Source organism: Pteropus alecto, unplaced genomic scaffold, assembly GCF_000325575.1.
Source record: "Pteropus alecto unplaced genomic scaffold, ASM32557v1 scaffold5, whole genome shotgun sequence".
NCBI lineage: Eukaryota > Metazoa > Chordata > Mammalia > Chiroptera > Pteropodidae > Pteropus > Pteropus alecto.
Genome location: NW_006441953.1, coordinates 9,029,166 through 9,046,690, shown reverse-complemented (window position 1 = coordinate 9,046,690; position 17,525 = coordinate 9,029,166).

The following is a 17,525-nucleotide window of genomic DNA, read 5'->3' as shown; positions in this document are numbered from 1 at the left end:
AATCTGTGTCAGCCTTGCAACTATGGACTAGCCTAGTTTAGCTCATTTAATCCCCACCTGACACTAGCTACTGTTACAAAGGAGTAAACTATTACTCGTGAACAGGGCCTCATTGTATGGGTCCCTTTGAAGCCAGTGTGCTAGGATTCCCAGCCCCACTACATTCTAGTTGTGTGACCTTGGGCAAGTTACTGTGCCTCAGTTTCCTCATCTGTAAAATATGATTAATAGTACTATCTCCTAGGCTTGTTATGAAATTGTTCCTGGCACATAAGCAGATAATTTTTAAGTCAATAATAATTATTATTACTACACAAGGCTAGGTATTATCAAGGAAGATAGTTCCAAAAATGAATATATCTACTTCTTAATTTTGCTTAGAAATACTTGATTGGGGAGAAGTGGAGTCATTAGATCTTTTGAGTGATCAAGAAAAATTATTAACCTACTCCCTAGAAAAATGTACATAGCAAACACATCACATAAATCTTTGCCTATATAGATCCATAAGTAAATCCGTATATGAATCCATATATAAAAATATCATCATACCAATTAAATAAATGGGCCTGGCTAAGAGGAAGTTGTACTTTCCACTCTTGAAATAAAAGGAGCACCAGCAAGCAAGGGCACAATGAGACCCCTTTACAACACCATCCCCATAGGAAGGCGGGTGGGGGCTACACCCTGCCCAGGCTAGAGGGGTTAACAGACAGAATATCTGAAGGTCATGGCTGGAGACACCCCCCACCCCACCCCCCCGCAAATGTGATGAAAGACATTCAAGAAGCTCAACATATTCCAATTAGGATGAACTCAAAGCCACCCGTACCATACATAAAAGATAAAAACTCAAATTAGAATTAATAGCTGAAGTATAATTTTAGCTGGTGGCCAATCAACAATTGGCCACCAGCTAAAAAGAATTAATAGCTGAAGTATAATTTTAGCTGGTGGCCAATCAACAATTCTCTCTCTGATGGAAATAACATTGTTATCTTACTGTCTCTAACCAGGGAATAATAATTATACTTCCTAATTGAACAGTAATTTAAATCAGATACTATTTTACTTTAATATACTTGACCTTTGTATTTATTATGCGTTGACTTCTAATCTGGCTTAGGAAGACAGTTATCGTGATGATCTCAAAATATAAATCATGTCCTTGGTATTTTTGAATATCTTGAATGTATTCCTTTTTTGCATAGTGGGTTTGCCTAGGGACACATAGCTATAGGCTTTTTCTAAGCTAAGGATAATGAGAATTTTTTTTTTATCTTATGAAGTCCAAATATCCAACAAAATGTAAAGCACTAAAAAGAAAAATTTTAAGCTATAAAGAAAAAGATGCGCCTTCATATATAGATTCTGAGTAAAACAACCAGCACGTGCAAAGTGGATAAATGTTATTCTTGGGATTACTATAGTAACAAAGGCATATGAAATTATAGCTATATGGATATCTTGCTTTTGTAAATATTATATGTGGTTGCTATGATTGGCAGAATTAATATAAGTAGTAAAATTAGTAAAGAGGAAGAAAATAGGTTTATTACTTTTATTTGGAGTTCCACCAGTATTTTAATTGCTAGCACGAATGGTTAACTTCTATCTTTTAAACGTTTGGGGGAAAAAAAGTTTTACATATGTTTTATATATGAAGACATGAATTATAAGTTTTTGCATACTTTTTTGGTAAACAACAATTTTCACTTTCTGTTATTAGATTTAGAATCTAATGTTTTTATTAAACTACCTTTACAGTACAAAGTTCCCAAAATGATTTTGAGTTCATTTGGTGAATAGGAGTAGGAGGGGCAGAAAATATATTGTTATGAATGTATTCTCTTCTATAAACAATAGTTTAATATGGTTATCGTGACATGTGTGCTTTCTTTTCTGTGTTATACTTAATATGTAGAGGAAATATTGGGCAGTGATAACAATGCTAGCTCCATCAGAGGGAGAATTGTTTGTAGACCACTAGTTAAAATTATACTTCAGCTATGAATTCATTCATATCTTGAGTTTTTATCTTTCATGTATATTAGTTTGGATGGCAAAGAATACAAGTCGAATATACTACAGATAATTTTTAACTGTTTTTCAAACAAAACTCTAGTTCTCTGATGGCTTTTCTCACAGTTCAAAAAACTTGTTTTAGTTATAAATCAATTTGTCATTTTTACTTTTTATGGAAGAATATAATTACCTTTTTATCATTTGTAAATTTTTAAGGTCAATGTTTTCTATCTGTATAAGACCTTTATTTCTCTGATTTTGCTTCAGTTTTAAATAATTCTTTCCCCAACAATGCACATCTCTTAGAGACCTATTTGATATATAAGAATATGTAATGATATTAATACATATAGTATGTGTAAAAATTCATTGCCTTAAATATAGTTATTTCATTTCCAAAAAAATTGAGATTGCTTGTTAATTTTGTTACTTTAATTTCCTTTTAGAAACAATACCATATAGATATCAATATACCATCTCATACTTTCTCTTAAAAAAAATTCTACTGTGAAATATAACATACATTCAGAATTATACATAAAACATAAATACATGACTTAGTAAGATATTTTTAAGCAAACACTGTGTAACCACCACCCAAATCAAGAAATAAAATGCTTTTAGCTTCCCCAAAGTCCCTGTGTGCCCCTTCCCAATTACCAATCTTTCCAGAGATACTGTCTTGACTTTTAAAAAATGTATTTATTTAAATTAGTTTCAGGTATACAGTACATTGGTTAGACATCTATATAGTTCATAAAATGATCCTCCCATTTGCTCCCTCTCTCCCCTGGCCCTCCACCTAGCCATCATATTAATGCTAACTGCATTCCCTCTGCCATGCTCCCCATCCCTGTGACCTTCTATCAATTACTAATTTGTACGTTTTTAACACTTCAGCCCTCCAACCCCCACCCCTCTGTCTGTCACCAAATTGTCCACTATATTTGTAAGTCTGTTTTTGATTAGTTTGTTCTTTTTGTTCCTTACATTCCGCATATAAGTGAAATCATGTGGTATTTATCTTTCTCTTTCTAACTTATTTCACTCAGCATAATGACCTCTAGGTCTATCCATGTCGTTGCAAATAGTAGGATTTCATTTATTTTAATAGCTGAGTAATAGTCCATTGTATATATGAACCATAATTTCTTTATCCAATCGTCTGTTGAAGGGCATTTAGGTTGCTTCCATATCTTCGTTATTGTAAATTGTGCTGCCATGAATATTGGGGTGCATAGATCTTTAAGAATTATTGTTTTGGTTTTCTTTGGATAAATACCCAGACGTAGAATTGCTGGGTTGTATGGTAATTCTATTTTTAATTTTTTAAGAAATCATCATACTGTTTTTCATAATAGCTGTACCAATTTACATCCCACCAACAGTGCACATTTTTTTTCTCCACATTCTTGTCAACACTTGTTGTTTGTTGATTTATTGATAATAGCCATTCTGACAGGTGTGAAGTGATATCTCATGGTGGCTTTGATTTGCATTTCTCTGATGATTAATGATGTTGAACATATATCATGTTTCTGTTGGCTATCTCTATGTCTTCTTTGGAGAAATGTCTTTAAGTCTTCTTCCCATTTTTTAATTAGAGTTTGTTTTGTTTCATTTTTGATGTTGAGCTGTGATTTTTTTTATATCTGAAAAGAAATTCCTGTTAGTAATAGCAGAGAGTTTACAGCCTATGTTTTCTTCTAGAAGTTTTATGGTTTCAGGTCTTACATTTAAGTCTTTAATCCATTTTGAGTCTATTCTTGTATACAATGTAAGAAAGTGGTGCAGCTTCTTTTTTTTGTATGCATCTGTCCAGTTTTCCCAACACCATTTATTGAAGAGACTGTCTTTACCCCATTATATATTCATAGCTCCTTTGCCATATATTAAGTGAGTGTACAGGCGTGGATTTATTTCTGGGCTCTCTATTCTGTTCCATTGGCTGATGTATCTGTTTTAATTACTGTAGCCTTGTAGTATAGTTTGATATCAGGTAGTGTGATACCTCCAACTTTGTTCTTATTTTTCAAGATTACCATGGCTGTTCTGGGTTTTTTATGGCTCCATATAAATTTTAGGATTATTTGTTCTAGCTCTCTGAAAAATGTCATTGGTATTTTGATAGGGATTGCACTGAATCTATAAATTGCTTTGGGTAGTATGGCCATTTTTACGATGTTTATTCTTCCTACCCATGAACATGGTATATGCTTCCATTTATATGTATCTACTTCAATTTCTTTTTTCAATGACTTACAATTTTCTGAGAACAGATCTTTTACCTTCTTGGTTAATTTGATTCTCAAGTATTTTATAGTTTTCAGCACAACTGTAAATGGGATTTTCTCAATTTCTCTTTCTGAAAGTTCATCATTGGTGTATAAAAATGCCACCGACTTCTGAATATTTATTTTGTAACCTGCTACTTTTCTGAATTCATTGATCAATTCTAACAGGTTTTGGGTGAAATCTTCAGCGTTCTCTGTCTTGACTTTTTTAAAATAGTTTTCTTTTTATTGTTGAGATATACTTCACACAGCATAGTAGTCACCATTTTAAAGTGTACACTTCAGTTATTTTAGTATAAATACTATGTTGTATAACCATCATCACTAATTTTAGAAATTTCCCATCTTCCCCTCAAATTCTGCACTTCTTAGCAGTTAGTCTCAATTTCTCCACTCCCACACTATCTGGCAACCACTACTTTACTTTCTGTCCCAGTGGATTTGCCCATTCTGGACATTTCATATAAATGTTATCAAACAGTATATAGTTTTCTGTGTTTGGTTTCTTTCACTTAGCATAATGTTTTCAAGATTCAATCATCTTGTTAGCATGTGTCAATACTTTATTCCTTTTTACAACTGAATAAGTATTGTATTGTATGAATATACCACATTTTATTTAGCATTCATCAGTTGATGGACATCTGAGTTATTTCTACTTTTTGGCTATTATGATTAATACTGCTATAAACAAGTTTTTGTGTTAGCATATGTTTTTAATTCTCTTGGGTGTATTCATAGGTGTGGAATTGCTGGGCTTTTTGTTATTTTTTCATCCCCGCAATCTTTAGTAAAGAGTCTGTGACGTAGGAGTTGTCTGTAATTAATGGTTCAATTAAATTTAAGTAGATGCCCGTCATGGGTTATGGCCAAATATTGGAGGAGGTCATCGAGAGGACGTGACTACCTGTTGATCCGAGTGCTGGACCTGAACAATTGGAGGCTCCTCGCTCCTCCCCTGTCCTTGGAATGTATGTTCTGCCTACTATTTTCATCCTAGCAACCACTTCAAGGATGCAGCCTTGAGAGAACAATGTGTTGTTGAGACCATCTGGACCATATACATGACCAAACCTCTACATAAATCTCTATGTAAACTTTGAAGATTCTGGCTCTAGGCTCATACTGGTCTTGTGGCTGCCCCAAATCCAAACGAGCCTCATGTATGTTATATTTTTAAGTAAATCCATCACTTACCAATCTGGCATGGTCTGCCTCTTTCTTTGCTATCTCCCTGCCCCGTGTATGGGAGCCAGTGTCAAATCTCACCTGAGGAACTCTCAAAGTTGCAAACCAAGAGCTTGCAAACCAACACCAGATCTGCTCATGAAAATGCCGTTGGAGAATTAAAAAATTCTCATGCTCTAGTATAAAGATGTAGGTAAGGAAAGCTTGCAAAACCTAAGTCACAGAAAAGGGAGGTTGTATAACTACCAGTGCAGTAAAGATTTCAGAGCCCAGAGTTCAGACACTGTCCTACTGTCAAACTCATTTTGAGCAATGGAATTATTGCCTCATAGGGGAAATTTGGGGCACTGAATTGGCCCTTCAGGCAGAATGCAGGTGAGATCCCAGGAGTGCCTCCTTTAGGGTCTTTAGACCCAATGAATCTCATTCTTTTTAGACTGCTGATCATTATGATCCCTGTGAAGAACAGAAGGGGAACAAGAGTAGACTGAATGTTTTCTGTTCTGAGATTTTTTTTCTCTGTTCTTGTCATATATTTTTTGATGTTAAGTATGACTTTCAAACAGAATAGGTTTTTCTTATTAATTTTAGTTTTACCATCAGTATATTCGGTTCTTCTCAGAACATGATCTGAGATAATAATAGCTGAAGCAATGCAGACAAAAATGATGTATGCAATTGATGATCTCAATTTCCTAATTATGAAGTTGGTCTTAATATTCTTTCTAGAACATTAAGTGTTTAAGATTAAATTCAGTGTATAAGATGAAAAACTATAAGATTTTGCTTGCAACTGATGAGCAAAAAGAAAAAATAAACATAATATACCATCTGATTGGCAAGAATGGAATTTCTTCACCTGTGGTCCATAAATATGAGTGATTGAGTCCAAGAAATCCATGAAACTGTATGCATAATTATATATGCGTATTTCAGGAGCAAGAATTTATTGCTTTTATCAGACTCTCAAAGGTATTTATGAACATAAAAGATTGTGTCACTAAAGTATTATAAGAGGAATCACATTTCTGTATTAATTCAATAAATGTGTATCGAGAACATAATAAGGGACAGACATTATTTTGAGGTTGGGTTATAGCTGTGACAGATACTTCCTTCATTGAATTTACATGCCAAAGAGAGTAACACTTCCCAAGAAGCATCGTGGAAATTAGAGGTCAAAACACCATGAAGGCAAAATACTCAGAGTCTACTCTTAGATTATACATATGTTACCCAAGAATATACAGTGGAAAAGTCAGTCCTTGGGTTATAATTTATGTAGAGTCAAATATCTGGACAGCTGACCTAGCTTTTCACTTTCTGCTGGATTCTTTAGTTTCCTCATTCTAAAAGTTCTTGCAGCATTGAGACTCTGAATTCTTCGAAATAACACATGTTGCTACAAGGCAGTTCTAGTGTGGTTGGAACCTGACCATTTGCAGAAGAACCTTTACCCACTGTGAGCATCTGTTCTTTCTTTGCTCTTATCTGGCTGGAGTTCTGCTAGTCCAGTTAGCATTAACTGCCACTGGGTGGAGGTATAGCACCAGGCAAATAATTTCTCCATAAATTTAAGAAGTAATTTCCCTGACTCTTAGCCATCAATTTGCTTAGCTATAATAGGTAAAGTAGTTGACTTTCTGCAGTTTTGGAGTGCAGTATTTTATTAGTTATTTGGCTATATTTATTAAGTGCTTTTGCAGAGTCTTAAGACATATTTTTTAAAATTAAGAGTGTTAATTTTGTTTCGATAATTTTATGACAGCCTTCAAGATAAGTAGAGAAATCCTGGAGTGTTGCAAACCAATACCAGTAATTACTGGTGTAGGCGTATTATATGCTGCTGGCATGTGCTTTATATAACCCTGATAAGTAGAGACATGACTTAAACTCTTCTCATACTGGGGATCATTCAGTGGTTTCCTGTTGCCTTGAGATAAATTGCAGAAAGTGTATATTGAAATATTTCTCAAGTTTAACTAGTGTTGTATACTGATAACTACATCTGGGAAAATTAGTGTTATTTTTAATATCATATTAGAAAGCTTTTAATTTACCCGAATATCTACCTATCATCTTTCATTTATCTCTTTCTATCTATAATCTGTCTAACTTTTAGTACTCTGTAATCACTTTCTACCAATGAAAATTTTTTCATGAAAAATATCTCTAAAATCATCTACTAAATTATTAATTCCTTAAATGCTAATATTGGACCTAGAATCAGGCTCTTAACCAAAGGTTAATTAATATATGACTAATAGGACCTATGAATGGTGAGTTATAATTTTTATTTTATTTATACCATCATTAATATAAGATATTACCAACCTAAATATAGCCTTTCCCTCTCAGTATTCCTTTACTCTGTAGCTTCATTGTTCTCTATTTGTAAGAATGGTGTCTCAGATCAGGTGTGCACTTAAGGACTGACCAGCCAATAGTAATATATATTTTTATATTCACCTGATTGAATTGAACTGGAAATTCTGTGGTTTTGGTTTAGAAATGATTGTTATCACTCTCTAAAGACTCTCTTAAATTCTGTTTCTAGGCTGTATTTCTTCACCTTTAATAAATTAGTGGTGAATTTTTAATAAAACAGTTCAAGTAAAACATTCGAACATTTATATATACTGTTTATTATTTTATGATTTGAAGACTTTTTATAAAATACCAAAATCAATTTCATGAAACAGTTTAGACAAAAATATGACTTATATACTGTTGTTGATTTTTCTAGTTGCTTTCCTTATAAGAAATAAAAAAAAAAAACCCAGCTTAATGTTAAAAGTTGCAATACACCTTCGCAATGAATGAGAATAAATTCTTATTTGAAAGGAATGTTTAGAAAACTTAAAAGTTACACCTTGTGACTATACTATCAGTTCTGTGGATTATAAGGTAAAATAAAAATACATCTGCTCAACTCACTAATTCTTTTTTGACTGATGCATTTATTAGATGCCACAGGTAACATTTGTTGAAAAGACAGTAGGATATATGGGCAGAACATGGGTTTTTTGTTGGACAGACCTGACGTTGAACTCTAATTCCAGCTCTTAATTAATCTAATCATAGACAAGAAGGATTTGGAAAATCTGAAATATCAGCCCAGGAAATTTATACTTTATAGGAACTACTTTAAACTGCATCACTGATGGATTCTTGAGACAAGAAGTGACATAATTAGAATATGTTTCTGTTTGTTACTCCTCCAAGATTCAAAGTGGAAGCCTTTGATTGGCTGGGTATAGGTCATATACTCACATCTTGGCTGTCATTGGTCAGAGAAACAGATGATTTCTCCCCTTTGCTCTTGTAATAAAATGTGAGGATTCCGCATCCTGACAATGATACAAAGTTGTGGAACTACCCCCACAAATGAAGGAGATTGGATGCTGGGCATTGAAATGATGAATTAATTTCTACTTCCTTGCATTCAGGTTCTGTGGCTGGTTCATTCTGCGGCATACAGTGGTCATTCATGTGTACTCATTCGTTCATTAACGACTGAGTGCCCGTTCTGAACCAGGCACAGTCCAATGCTCTCAGGGAGCTGAGTTCTATTTGAGGAAGTAGATGATAAGCAGGTGAACATAAAAAGTAAACAGAATTTTAGAGAGATGTAACTGCTAAGGAAACAATGAAACGGCTAGGGATAGAGGGAGATTAGAAGGTAGTTAGGGAATGCCTTTCTGATGTGCAGCTCCAGCTAAAGAATTCAAACAATGTTTATGAAATCAATACCTGAGCTGGAGGATTGACTGTGGAGGAGAGAGAACAGTCAGACAATAGCCATAATCGAGGTTTTAGACTTTGAGTTTCCTAACTATCATGCGCTGCTGTTTCTAGGCCCTGGAGGCCTAGTTTCTGCCCTGTTGAGCTTGGTGGACTAGTCACCTGGGCTCTGTTGTGTCTGGTTTTCAACTGAATTTGGCCAATCGAAACAAAAGCAGAAGATTAGAGGGTAGAAGGAGAAAGAGGCTGGAGAGTTTATTTCTTACTGCAAATCCTCTATACCTCTGAGCCACGGTGTTGCCCGTTGCTGCCGTCCTTCTCCTTGAAGCCATGTTCTCTATTGGGTGGCCCTTTCTCAGAGGTACAGCTCTCTCTGGGTTTCACTAACACAACTTCCTCATCTTGCTCCTTCAGGCCTCGAGGTGGTGAGAGCTTCCAGCTGTCCTAAGTCCTGGGAGCTTTACCATTTCTTACACTTCTGTAAATAGTCCCTTTATCAGTTAATCCTTTAAGTGTGCATGTAATTTGGGGGCAATTCAGATTGATATAGATAGCGTGAATGGAAAAGAAGGAATGGAAGTGAGAGACACTGTAGTGGTAACTACAGGGTTTGGTATCTGGCTGGGTATGGTGAGGGAGATGGAGGAAAAATGACATAAGAAATGGGAAAGTGTGATATGAGTCCAGAAAAATGTTTGGACCTTTAACTCATTGTAAACCTGCAAAGTGCAGCTTCAATAGAGTCAAGACAACAGAAGCTAAATTACCTCTCTTCCGAACTTCCTTCTTAGACTGCTGCTGCTCCAACAGATTTTCACCTTTTGAGTATCTATAATTTAGAGTCAGGCAGAGTTGGAAATCTTGAAAATGAAACAGATATAGATTTTACATTTGCTAGGTTACAATATTAGTTGGATTTACATCTTTGCTAGGGCTCTGTCCAATGTTCTTTGTATTCTGCCAATGCTCAGGAAAGAGTTCTAAACAGTTCTTGTCTGAGTGTAGTAGACACGAGTTAGGGTCTTATGTCTACTGCATCTCAGACTTACTTCTTTGTAGTGTGATGAGCCGTACAATTATAGTAGCCATTGTGATTATTTGTATAAGAGTCTATTTCTCAACTGGGTTATGAAGTCTTTCAGGACAAGAATGATATCTTATTCATCCTTGAATATGCAATGACTCAAAATCAGTGTCTGTCGTGTTTATTTGCATTTGAGCTCTTGCCCATGTCATGCTTTCTTTGTCTTCCTGAGCCAATCCTCTTTGTGTGCTGGCAGGAAAATTACTGCTTGACTATTGCCCATGGGAACATAGGCTATCACCCATAGGAACATAACATTCTAACAATAAGCTTTCTGCTTCTGTACCCCCGCTTGCACACCTGACTTGTGGATTGACAGGTAGTGAATAGGAGAAAAATAGACCTTTGTGTTTAAGACAGAATGAGGAATGGGATTTAGGGCTTAAAAACTCTGCACCTCTACATTTCGGGGCTGCTTAATTTGGGGTCTGCGTACCCCTGGCAGACCCAGCTGGCTGAAGAAAGAGCATGTTTCCTATAACTCACTGATTTCTGGTGGTCCACGTGTCTTTCGGGGGCTGGCAGCTACAACATTTGCAGGGTTGTTCTTCAGCCATAGATGTCAGGCAGTGGACTCTGGGCTTCTGTTTCCTGTCTGGGTTCATTTGTTATCAACATATCCTAGGGATTTGATAGTGTTTATTGAACAAAGAAATAAAGATGGAAAGACTACATTTCAATGATTCCCTCTTCCCCATGGCTATAAATATTACCGAATATTCATCAAACTGAAATCAAACCCAGAGAGGGGATATGTTTTTCCCTCCATTGATTATTAATTTGGTAATTAAAAAATAAATTTTGAAAATGTTGCTCAGTAATACAGAATATCAATATGGCCATGCATAATTGATGTTATACTTTAATCTGAAAGAGGCCATTTAGGAGTTAGGTATGGATGCTTTCCATTTAAGGGTTCTCATCCATGAAGATTCAAAGGATTAAGATTTAAAGATTTAAAGCTCCTAGCTAAGTTACACATGACTCATACTCTGAAATGTTTCCCATTAGGGAAAATATTGATCTTATGGGACTTGAACTTCTTTTCTGGGTTGCTTTTTATGCATTTGAAAGCCATAAAGACTTCATTTTATTTTTTCATGTGTAACTTTGTACTAACAAACTTAAAATTTTATCCATGCTATAATGGATAAATAATGGCTAATAATCACTAAAGTGACACTTTCAAACCAAGAAAAATGAGAAATAATTGCTTCTCAGTTCTTGCTAGTCCCAAAGAGTAATAAAGAATTAGGTATGAGTGTGGGAAAAGTTTAAACTAAAAAATACAGCTTCAACAAAATCAAAAGAAACAGAAAGAAAAGCTGATACCTTCCCTGTGAAGGACCTGTAGCCTGTACCCTCCACTGCTCTCTAATGCTACAACCCAGTTCTTGAGACTTGCGGCCAGATCTTGAGAAAATGCAGTTGAATTAGATTGTGTTAATGGTCTGCGGGCACTGAACTTGGTGACTTAGTTCAGGAGGCTGGAAATTGACTAGTCGGTTGGGTGTGGCAATCAGTGTTGTAACTGATTTTTCTAAATTTGTCTATTTTTAAGTGAAGTTCTGTTGTCCCAGCCTACAAAACCCAAGAAGCTATATGTGGAGTTCTTAAATATGTGGATGAAAAGTAACCTCACAGGGTGATCTGGTCATAAATTCCTAACTGGGAGGTCATGTTGGGTAGTCATATCCCAGGCATACAACTTCTTTAGTAAGAGGTTTATCTTTGCCTTAAGCAAGCTACCACCATTGTTTCTGTGCATCTAGATTAAGATAGTTTTGAAATGCCTCTTTTTCAGATCCTGCCTTCTAAAGTGTGACTACCCTCCAGAGAGCACAGAATCTTGTTAATTATCTTGTAATCCAAGCCTTCCTTACTTTCTCCCACCTTCAAGTAATCTTCCTAACATTCCCTCCTTAATTTCAAATGCACAACTGCAAAGCTGTCCTTTGCTAGAGCATATGCTTCCTGGCAATTGTCATCAGTTTGGCTCAGATAAACTCTTATGAAAATTCTTTACAGGTTTGGCCAGTTCTTACATCAACAAATACGTGAAAAATTGTTATTTTCTCTCTCATTTCTTAAAAATAACTCTCATAGAGATTAATGTAACTTTGCACTAGGGAAAACTTTGCTGTCTTTTAGAAATGCGTTTTTCCCAATGTTTCTATATTTAATCCTTTCATAGCATGCAGTTTATCTTTAACTTTGCTTGTAAGAAGTCACTTATAGTTTTCTTAAGATACTGAGACTTACCAGATCATAAAGATTCATAGAAAGCTGTTTGTCAGCTTTTAAAATCCTGGCTTTGATTTTGGGAACTTTGTTTAACAGACCAATAAGGCAAATATCTTAGATAACCATGGTTATCTACTTATTTTTTTTTAGTTATTTGAAATTGCCACCCCCTCATAACCCTTTAAAAATTTTAATTACCTTAGCGCCATCTTGTGGATTTATTACATATCTGTAGAGATCAAACCTATTGAGATAAACAATATGTATTTTTTGGGTCAATTTGTTAAGATAAAGACTTTGAAGTCCTTTCAATAAACTGGTAAAATTAATTCTTATATTTTACTAGGTAAAATTAATTCTTGCATTTTACTACATTACTCAAAAAATTCTAAATATTTCATAGTCATTTTAGGAGGCAATCCAAAGGTTAACCTGATAAATCTGAGATTATTGTAATAAATAATTCAAACCAAGACCAGCCCGTAGAAACAGATGGTGCTTCTGGAAGAACTTAAAAATTTTCCACTCTTAAATGAACATAAACTTTCTGCCTGGAGCTGTGCAACTACATGGACTTATGAGCATGTCTGTAAATCTACGTGGTTACTATTTTTTTGTCATCTCAAGTCACATTCTTTTAATTTGATGCTTCTCAAGGTATGGAAAGCAGAGGTTAACTCAAAACACAAGAGAACACGTTCTGGTTATTCTCAGTTTGTAGTGCTATCTTTCCTCTTCCTGTGGTTGCTTCCTGCTTCTCTGTTTTGCATATGAGATTGTGTATTCCAGTAAAAGGACAAAAGACATTCTAGCAAACTTTTATTATACCTAAGCCTGGATTTAACTCCCCAAATAACTAAATAAGCATATAATCCTATGGATTTCTTCAGGTAGTGAGTTGAGTCTAGATGGATTATGACTTTTTTCCCCCTAGTCTTTTCACATGATTAGCTACACTTCTGTGGACAATTGTGTTTGAGAGGTAACAACTGGTTTAGATAAATAATCTGAAACAAAAGTAAAATAAATCTGAAAGTAAAATAATCTGAAGCGAAAGTAAATCTAAAAAAAAAAAAGAAAGAAAGAGAAAATAAAAGTAAGAAATGAAGTAAATACATCTGATAAAGTTCTGTTTTTAGCCATTTATTCATAGTGAGCAGGCTAATTTTTTTTTGACTGGATTTTGACCAAAAAAACACAAAAAACTGTAGGTTAAAGTGGTAAACTTAAGATGTGGTTGATGAAGATGAGCTTGTCAAAAGCTTTTTTTTTTAATGGGAGATAAGTCTTTGGCTCATAAAAATTATATTAGAGAACCATATGAAGTAATATAGGATATGTAGTTGTTACCTAATTTACTGGTTTCAGTTTTATTCTTAAATGATTTAATTGGTCCTCTTTTATTTATCTGTAATTGAATGAATTATTTCATAAAGAAATGGAATTACTTATGCAAATACATTAAATATTTATGTCCTAGCAATGTGTTGACATTAAAAATTATAGTAAGGTTCACAAGATACTGGCCAGCATGCAAAGAAACTGGAATACTCATACATTGCTGGCGGGAATGTAAAATGGTACAGCCACTTTGGAAAACAGTTTGACAATTTCCTAGGAAACTGAACATCCAAAGAATTATGCTGAGTGAAAAGAAAAAAGCTATCTTAAAAGGTTACATACTGTATGATTCCAATTATATACTTTCTTGAACGACAAAATTATAGAGATAAATATATGAGTAGCTGCCAGTTGTTTAGGGTGAAGGAAAGGCAGAGGAGAGATGGGTGTGGCTATTAGAGGGTAACTTGAGGAATCCCTGTGGTGATAGAAATGCCCTGTATCTTGACTATAATAAATACACTATCCTGGCTGTGACTTTATACTATAGTTTTTCAAGATGTTTCCATTGGGGAAAGTGTGTAAGTGGTATATGAGATCTCTCTACATTACTTCTTAAAACTGCATGTGATCTACAAAATCTCAAAATAAAAGATTAATCAAAAATATGTAATAGGGTTTACAAAAAATAATTTCATGCTGAATTGATGAATGTACACTCAGGATTATATACTAAACTTTCCTATTTAAATTAAGTCTATTAACATTAAAAAGTTGCTTCATACCATACAGAATCCTGATCGTGAAAGAGATACAATTTAACGCATTGTTAGCCTTAAAAAGTAGTTTTACCATATCACTGCATAATATTTATGTTGTGAAATGGTTGTATTACTTTTTGTAAAGAGAAAAAATATTTTCTAATGTAAATAACTTAATCACTAAGAAAATAGATATTGGGAAAGTGATTTTATCTTGTGTGTACCTTTATCACCACAACTTGATAATATTGTTTTAAACTTTTCAGTAAATTCAGATAAAACAGACTTGTTCTCTAATTAATTTTTAGTTAAAGTTAGCAGAAGAACCTTTTCATGTGTTGATGGCTATCTATTATTCTCTTCTATAGGTGGCATCCCCATGCAGAAGTCTCAGCTGATCTTTTTTGATCAAAGTTATAGGAAGAATGATTTTCTACATCTGCAGTTATATGCTGAGAGAGCCAAGAGTTCAAACAAGCAATATGTCTACACAAACCCTAAACAGAGAATTGAAAAGTAAAATATTCAACCAACTCTAAGTTAGTTGGCCATGCCATTTTGTGTACCTAAGCAAGCTGATTTTATTTTACCAAATATTAGACTGGATATTTAAATTGTCAAAGCTAAAACACAATTTTCAGTGAGCTTTTGATCTCAGAATTTAAAAAAGATCAAAAGATCTTCCTAACTCCTCAAAGACACTGTAGTGTTTACATATTTAATGGTGTTCTACTTGGTCAAACACATCCTTCCAACCATGCAGCATGTGATGGCTGTTTCTCATTACTACTCTACAAGGTCAATTTAACTTCATTTGGAATATTTGCTAATATTAGAAGTTATTTCAACATTCTATTGGGCTATTAAAAATTTAAAAAGAGTATATTCTACATCATAGTCTTCTAGTGAGGAAGATTTCAAGGCAAGAGAAGTCCCAAAATGGGTAGATTAGGTAGACAACCTGAATTTTAAAAAATCTGCTAAATTCACTCATTTATTTACAATGCTTTCTAACTGGCCTAACCTTTAACTGAAGGACAGACTTGAACTTTTAAAAATATATCTAATCTCTTCTTGACTATTCGGATAAACTACTTGACAAGTGTTTTTGTTTGTTGTGACCTGTGACTTTGGGAAAAGATGCACCCTGGGAGCAGTAGTGGCTGTTATATCCAAAGATGTTTTTCTTGTTCTGTGTATTTCTTCACAAATATTATTCCTATGATTCAGATTAGAAGAGAGAATTCCATTGCAGGAATATGCCATATTCAGATATTTCGGTTCTATATGTTTTATAGTATTTATAAGATTGAATGAGTTAATATACATAAGTACTTAGAATAGTGGCTGACACATACTATTATATGTTTCAGCCATTATTAATATTATATTTCTTATTGTTACTATTATTAGCTCGGCTCAGTTGTTGGGGAATATTTTTCTGCAATGTCAGAATCTTTTACTCATTTTTAAGCACATGGCTGCAATAAGGTAATTTTTAAAAAATACTTTGAATGTGAAACTTAAGACATGTACAGAGTAGTACACAAAATAAAAATATAGCTCAATCATTTATTGTGAAATGAACACCTGTGAAACCCATTCAGGTCAAGAAATAGTACATTGTCATCTCTGCAGAAGCTTCTTTCCGCACTCCTTCCCAGTCATAGCCCCCTCTATCCTTCCCGAAGTTAATTAATATCCAGACTAATATCGTAATCATTTCCTTGCTTTTCTTTATAGAGGTACTCACGCACCTGTTTATAATCCCTGTAATTTAATTTTGTTTATTTAAAAAAAAAAACTTCGTATAAATTAAGCTGACATAAACTCTTCTGTATCTGACTTTATCTCAATAGATTTGTTTGTAAGAATCATCTATGTTATTGTCTGGTGTGGTTTATTCATTTTCATCATTGCATAGAATTCCATTGTACGACTAATATGATAATTTATTTTCTTATTGATTGGCACTTGTGCTTTTTCCAGTTTTTTGATATTATGAATAATATTGCCATGGACACTCTTAAATATGTCTCTTGAAGGACATATGCACACATTTATTGTTAGTTATATACCAAGGAGTGGAAATGGTGGGTCACAGAGTATATGTATCTTCAAATTTAAAAGATAGTAATAAATTGTTTTTCATGTTATTTCTAACATTACTCCTGCTGTCAGTGCTAGCATTCCTACTATTCCACCTACTTTCAAATACTGATATTATCAGATGTTTTTATTCCGGCCATTGTGATGGGATATTGTCATATCTCATAATGGCTTAAATTTCCATTCCTCTCATTACTTATGATATTGAACACCTTTCATATTTATGGGCCAGTTAGATGTCCTTTTTTATGAGAAGCACTTGTTCAAGTCTCTTGCCCATGTTACTACTGCACTGAGTTTTTCTCACTAATTTGCTGTGGATCTGAGTCTGTTGCTGGTTACAGTGTTGTGGTTATTTTCCCCAGTTTGTGGCTTGCTATTTTACTCTCTTTGTGGTACCTTTTGGAAAATGGAGGTTTTGAACTTTAATGTAGTTCAATTTATGAACCCCTTCTTTCAAGTCTTTCTCTGATCCATGGTCACAAATATATTCTCTAATATAAGCTTCTAGAAACTAGTATAATTTGTCTTTTATATTTTCGTACATGGTATGAGGTAAATGTCAATATTTAGTTTTTCTCCACATGGACATCTAATCGTCTCAGCACAAATTGTTGAAAAGGTCACCCTTTCCTTGTTCCTTTGCAGTGCCATCTTTGTTATAAATCAACTGTCTATAGATTAGTGAATATTTCTTGGCTCTATATTCTGTTCCGTAGATCTATTTATCCATTC